Source organism: Schistocerca nitens, chromosome 6 (genome assembly GCF_023898315.1).
Source record: "Schistocerca nitens isolate TAMUIC-IGC-003100 chromosome 6, iqSchNite1.1, whole genome shotgun sequence".
NCBI lineage: Eukaryota > Metazoa > Arthropoda > Insecta > Orthoptera > Acrididae > Schistocerca > Schistocerca nitens.
Window position 1 is genome coordinate 423,413,876 of NC_064619.1, and position 6,000 is coordinate 423,419,875.

At 50.8% G+C, this 6,000-nt stretch overlaps 1 protein-coding gene across 1 annotated transcript in view; it reads left to right on the forward strand.

Moving 5' to 3' along the window:
- Nucleotides 1–6,000, forward strand: part of LOC126262757 (dnaJ homolog subfamily C member 13) — a 410,038-nt gene that overhangs the window by 160,178 nt on the left and 243,860 nt on the right. The window lies entirely within an intron of this gene.

The window sequence follows — 6,000 nt, forward strand, 5'->3', positions numbered from 1 at the left end:
TATGTTTCATGCGGCTTAACGTAGAGATGGCATATGTATCCCTTAATAACTCCTGGCCTCTCATCAAACACGTTTTCATACGCTAATAATAATTCTTTGAGCTGCTGCTTCTGATCTTCAATAATGCAGTCGGATTCATTTAATTTCTCATACACTAATTGACCGAAATCCCCTTTGACTTGGACCTCATTATTTACGTGCTGTTTATAATTCTGTGCAGTCCTGATTACTTGCACGCTGATCACACTATCATATTTTCTGGTAAGGCTTTCCTTTTTCAACAAGTCCAACTCAATTTCTTGTTTATTTACATTTAACCAAATTTTTCCTGTTTTAAAATCTATTCTGCATCCGTATTGATGTAGGCTGTCGACTCCGATAATGCAGTCTACCACCAAATTTTTCACAACAAGGAATGTGCTTAATATTGCTACATTTCCTACTTCTACACTAAGTAGTGACTGTACTTTTACATTAGCCGATCTGGCCCCAACGGCGCCTATTATTCTACAATTTTGAACTGGAAAAATTGGTACTCGTCTTATATTTCTGATCTTGTTGAATAGAGCCTCCGAAATAACATTCGTGGTTGCAGCTGTGTCTAAAACCGCCGTTATAGGTACAGTCTCCAAAATGACTTGCACTTCGGCTACTGCCACCTGTTCCTTATCCTCATCTTTGGGTTCTAAGTCCTCGGTCAATTCATCTGCCAGTAATCGTCCATCATTGTACGTTAGCATTGGTACACATATCCTGTTGCCCCTCAACCTATTGTTGACCGCTCCTCCGGGGCACGAGTGGGTCCTTACTAGTTTGTTGGATTTTGATTCGCCTGGTGGTTGACATCATCCGTCACTTCGGTAATCACCGGTTGATTCGTAGATGTCCGTCCCCACTGATGTTGGTTATTTGAGTTTATTCCCCCCGGTTGGTTCCACTTTCTATTACCGTTATTGTTCCATGCTTGCGGTCTGAAATTCCTTTCGTTCCCCCATACGGGATTGTATCGTTTCCCATTCCTGTTGTTCCTTGGATAGCCCCTCGCAAGACTATTGCTGGTATTATTGTTGATATTTTGAGGGGTTTCTCCACTATTTATCGATCTCTGTGCGTTCCCTTGCCTACCATTTGGCGGAGGTTCTATCTCCCTATATTGGAATCTATTGTTGCGGGCTTTCTGGTTGTTCTCTTCTATAATGTCTATATGATCTAACGTCGTGAGGAACGACTCCAAGTCTTTATCATTGCCGTAAATTAATTGATTCCGTATACTAGTTGGTAGTCTTGCCTTAAGTATGTTTATTATATCTGGCAAAGGCATAGGTCTGTTCCAATATCTAGTTTTATTTATATATTTCTCAAAATACTTCCTAAGGCTTCCTTTCGAAAAAGAGAAAGGCTCTGGGTAGAGCACCTCCTGCCTTAGGCGTTCCTGTACCCCTTCTGACCAGAATTTTGCTAAAAACACTTTCTCAAAATCGTCATAGGTCGAGCAAACAGACGTCATGTCCGAGGCCCAGATCGCCCCCGAACCTTGTATATACCCAGTAACGAAACTGATCTTCTGCCACTCCGACCAATTTCTGGGTAGCACTCCTCTAAAACTCCTGATAAAAACAATCGGATGGACCCCCCTTTTGTCAGTGTTAAAAATCTGAAATTGCCGATGCTTTATCATTTTTTCTTCGGCATGGCACAGGCTTTCGTAATCTCCGTCCGATAAAACTTCACGCGAACAACTAGCTCGTGGCAATTTAATATTCGAGTTACTCACACAAGTTGGTATTGTGTGCGAATGTGCAGTAACTGGCTCTATAGTCGCTGGCAACTTCTGCTGCTGGCCGGTATTCATTTGTTCTGAGCCTTGTTGTGAAACGCGTATCGACTCTGCTATCGTTTGTTTCCATTGCTCAAAATCAGCACCTAACTGCTGTCGCACTTCCTCAAGTCCTTTCGCAAACAAATTCTCTTCCTGTTTGCTGCATAGACTCTGGAATGCTGCTTTAACATTTTGCTCAACGTTTTCACACATTAGCCTTTTGTTTTCTAATGTGATTTCGGATAGTTTACCTGTTAATACATTAATTTGGTGGTCTATAACGTCCTGACGTTCTGTCAGATGTTCCACACTTTCCTTTAAGTTCGTCTGCGTATGTGCCAATTCAGGAAGTTGCGCAATTGCACATGACATGGCATCTTGCTTCTGTACTAATTGCGGAACCATTTCCACGTGTTCCCGTACGGTGTCTATCTTAATAGCCACATACTCCTTCATTTCTACACGTACGCGGTGAGTAGATTCCTCACATTGAGCCTTAACCAATTCTATTTGTGCAGTTAATTTTCGTTCTGTCTCTTCGTCCTGATCTTTAAGTTCCTTTGTCTTCGCCTCTATCCGCTGCTCTAATTCGGAAAAACTGTCGTGTAACTGCTGCTTAATCTCAGCTTTCAGATTTTCCTGCCCCTCATTAACTGAGGCTAACTTCGAATTCAAATCATTTTGCCCCTCGGTAACTGAGGCTAACTTCGAATTCAAATCATTTTGCCCCTCAGTAACTGAGGCTAACTTCGAATTCAAATCATTTTGCCCCTCGGTAACTGAGGCTAATTTCGAATTCAAATCATTTTGCCCCTCGGTAACTGAGGCTAACTTCGAATTCAAATCATTTTGCCCCTCGGTAACTGAGGCTAATTTCGCGTTTATGTCGATTTTCATATTATTCATGCTCTCGGTTATCATCTGCATCTGTCTCATGATAATTACTAATGGATCTAATCCATGTTGCATACCTGCTGTTACCTCTCCAGCCGTGTCTACAGGTCGTTCTATTACGCTATCTGTAGCGATCGGTTCTACCACACTTCTTACTACATCACTATCATCCGTGCTCACAGCTGAAGGCTGTTGCGTGTTGCTCTGCTCTGCTTGACTCATCTTAAACATTGCCCTAGTTAAAACCATATAAATATTCTACAGTCAATATGTATATATCTCCTTTCACACAATAATACTTCTGTGTGGCTACTTTCTTATAGTACTTATTCAGGGCAGTTCAACCAATCTACATGTAGCATGCACACAATTCGTAAATGTTCAAATCTACGTCTACTTCCTCAATACTAGCAAGTTTTAATACAAAATTATAGATCTGGCCTTATTTCTGCGCCCAGCGTGCTGCTTTTCTTTGAAGATCCAACTAATTCGCCTGCGAGTATCTCTTCTCTTTTCCAAGTTAAGTTGTCTCGTCGTAGTTCACATGAAACAGAGAACAAAATTATTTTAACAACGTCCAAAAACGTGTCCTGTCACGGTCGCCATTATAATTAAATTCTGTGATTACTTTTTTGTAAATGATGAAAGTCTATATGTGGTGAATGCAGCTTGCCGCTAACTCGGTGTAATATGTTGTCTGTACAGAAGTGTATCTGTCGCTTTTATCGCTCTTCCACTCTCACACAGAAATGTTCTTTATTTGTATACAGTTTAAACTATATTAATTACTTGAAATCAGCCTAGTAGAATCTCTGGTGGAGCCCTTCGTCTTCATATTCAGCGGCTGGCTTATTTCTGAGGCAAAATTATATTGGTTCATTTCCATACATGTTCCGTTTGGTGTTGGTTCCAAGTCTCTTGCTATTTGCTGATACAGGTTTATATTTCTCTTTACTATCGCGCTAGCGGCACAAACTATCCTCTTTACAAGCTCGCTTTAGCGCGAAGAAGAATAAATAAAAATCTTTTAGCAATCCGCTAATCTTCAAACGAATACTTCCGAAGCTGTTCCTCTCTCTCCAACTACAATAACCATGGAGCATACATTTTCGTACCTCTGTTGTTCCAAGGAATAAACGTACTAGAAAAATACCTTGGCGTCGACGAGCTGTCGGCGCATATATTACTCGGAAATCTGATCAGATACTTTTCAAACGTAAATAAATGTGGATGATTTGATTGACCATTATTAATTATTGCGTGATAGAGGGTAATTTTCCAGTGGGTAGATTACACCCCCCCCTGCTGCAGTTGTGGCACCCTCCCCCCCCCCCCTGCTGCAGTTGTGGCACCCTCCCCCCTGCTGCAGTTGTGGCACCCTCCCCCCCTGCTGGAGTTGTGGCACCCTCCCCCCCTGCTGCAGTTGTGGCACCCTCCCCCCCTGCTGCAGTTGTGGCACCCTCCCGCCCTGCTGCAGTTGTGGCACCCTCCCCCCCCTGCTGCAGTTGTGGCACCCTCCCCCCCCTGCTGCAGTTGTGGCACCCTCCCCCCCCTGCTGCAGTTGTGGCACCCTCCCCCCCCTGCTGCAGTTGTGGCACCCTCCCCCCTGCTGCAGTTGTGGCACCCTCCCCCCCCTGCTGCAGTTGTGGCACCCTCCCCCCCTGCTGCAGTTGTGGCAACCTCCCCCCCTGCTGCAGTTGTGGCAACCTCCCCCCCTGCTGCAGTTGTGGCAACCTCCCCTCCCTGCTGCAGTTGTGGCAGCGTCCCCCCCTGCTGCAGTTGTGGCAGCGTCCCCCCCCCCTGCTGCAGTTGTGGCAGCGTCCCCCCTGCTGCAGTTGTGGCAGCGTCCCCCCCTGCTGCAGTTGTGGCTGCGTCCCCCCCTGCTGCAGTTGTGGCAGCGTCCCCCCCTGCTGCAGTTGTGGCAGCGTCCCCCCCTGCTGCAGTTGTGGCAGCGTCCCCCCCTGCTGCAGTTGTGGCAGCGTCCCCCCCTGCTGCAGTTGTGGCAGCGTCCCCCCCTGCTGCAGTTGTGGCAGCGTCCCCCCCTGCTGCAGTTGTGGCAACGTCCCCCCCCTGCTGCAGTTGTGGCAACGTCCCCCCCCTGCTGCAGTTGCGGCAACGTCCCTCCCCCTGATGCAGTTGCGGCAACGTCCCCCCCCCCTGCTGCAGTTGCGGCAACGTCCCCCCCTGCTGCAGTTGCGGCAACCTCCCTCCCCCCCCTGCTGCAGTTGCGGCAACCTCCCTCCCCCCCTGCTGCAGTTGCGGCAACCTCCCTCCCCCCCCCTGCTGCAGTTGCGGCAACCTCCCTCCCCCCCTGCTGCGGTTGCGGCAACCTCCCTCCCCCCCTGCTGCGGTTGCGGCAACCTCCCTCCCCCCCCTGCTGCGGTTGCGGCAACCTCCCTCCCCCCCCTGCTGCGGTTGCGGCAACCTCCCTCCCCCCTGCTGCGGTTGCGGCAACCTCCCTCCCCCCTGCTGCGGTTGCGGCTACCTCCCTCCCCCCCTGCTGCGGTTGCGGCTACCTCCCTCCCCCCTGCTGCGGTTGCGGCTACCTCCCTCCCCCCCTGCTGCGGTTGCGGCTACCTCCCTCCCCCCCTGCTGCAGTTGCGGCAACCTCCCTCCCCCCTGCTGCAGTTGCGGCAACCTCCCTCCCCCCCTGCTGCAGTTGCGGCAACCTCCCTCCCCCCCTGCTGCAGTTGCGGCAACCTCCCTCCCCCCCTGCTGCAGTTGCGGCAACCTCCCTCCCCCCCCTGCTGCAGTTGCGGCAACCTCCCTCCCCCCCTGCTGCAGTTGCGGCAACCTCCCTCCCCCCCTGCTGCAGTTGCGGCAACCTCCCTCCCCCCCTGCTGCAGTTGCGGCAACCTCCCTCCCCCCCTGCTGCAGTTGCGGCAACCTCCCTCCCCCCCTGCTGCAGTTGCGGCAACCTCCCTCCCCCCCTGCTGCAGTTGCGGCAACCTCCCTCCCCCCCCTGCTGCAGTTGCGGCAACCTCCATCCCCCCCCCCTGCTGCAGTTGCGGCAACCTCCATCCCCCCCCCTGCTGCAGTTGCGGCAACCTCCCTCCCCCCCTGCTGCAGTTGCGGCAACCTCCCTCCCCCCTGCTGCAGTTGCGGCAACCTCCCTCCCCCCTGCTGCAGTTGCGGCAACCTCCCTCCCCCCTGCTGCAGTTGCGGCAACCTCCCTCCCCCCTGCTGCAGTTGCGGCAACCTCCCTCTCCCCCTGCTGCAGTTGCGGCAACCTCCCTCTCCCCCCTGCTGCAGTTGCGGCAACCTCCCTCCCCCCCTGCTGCAGTTGC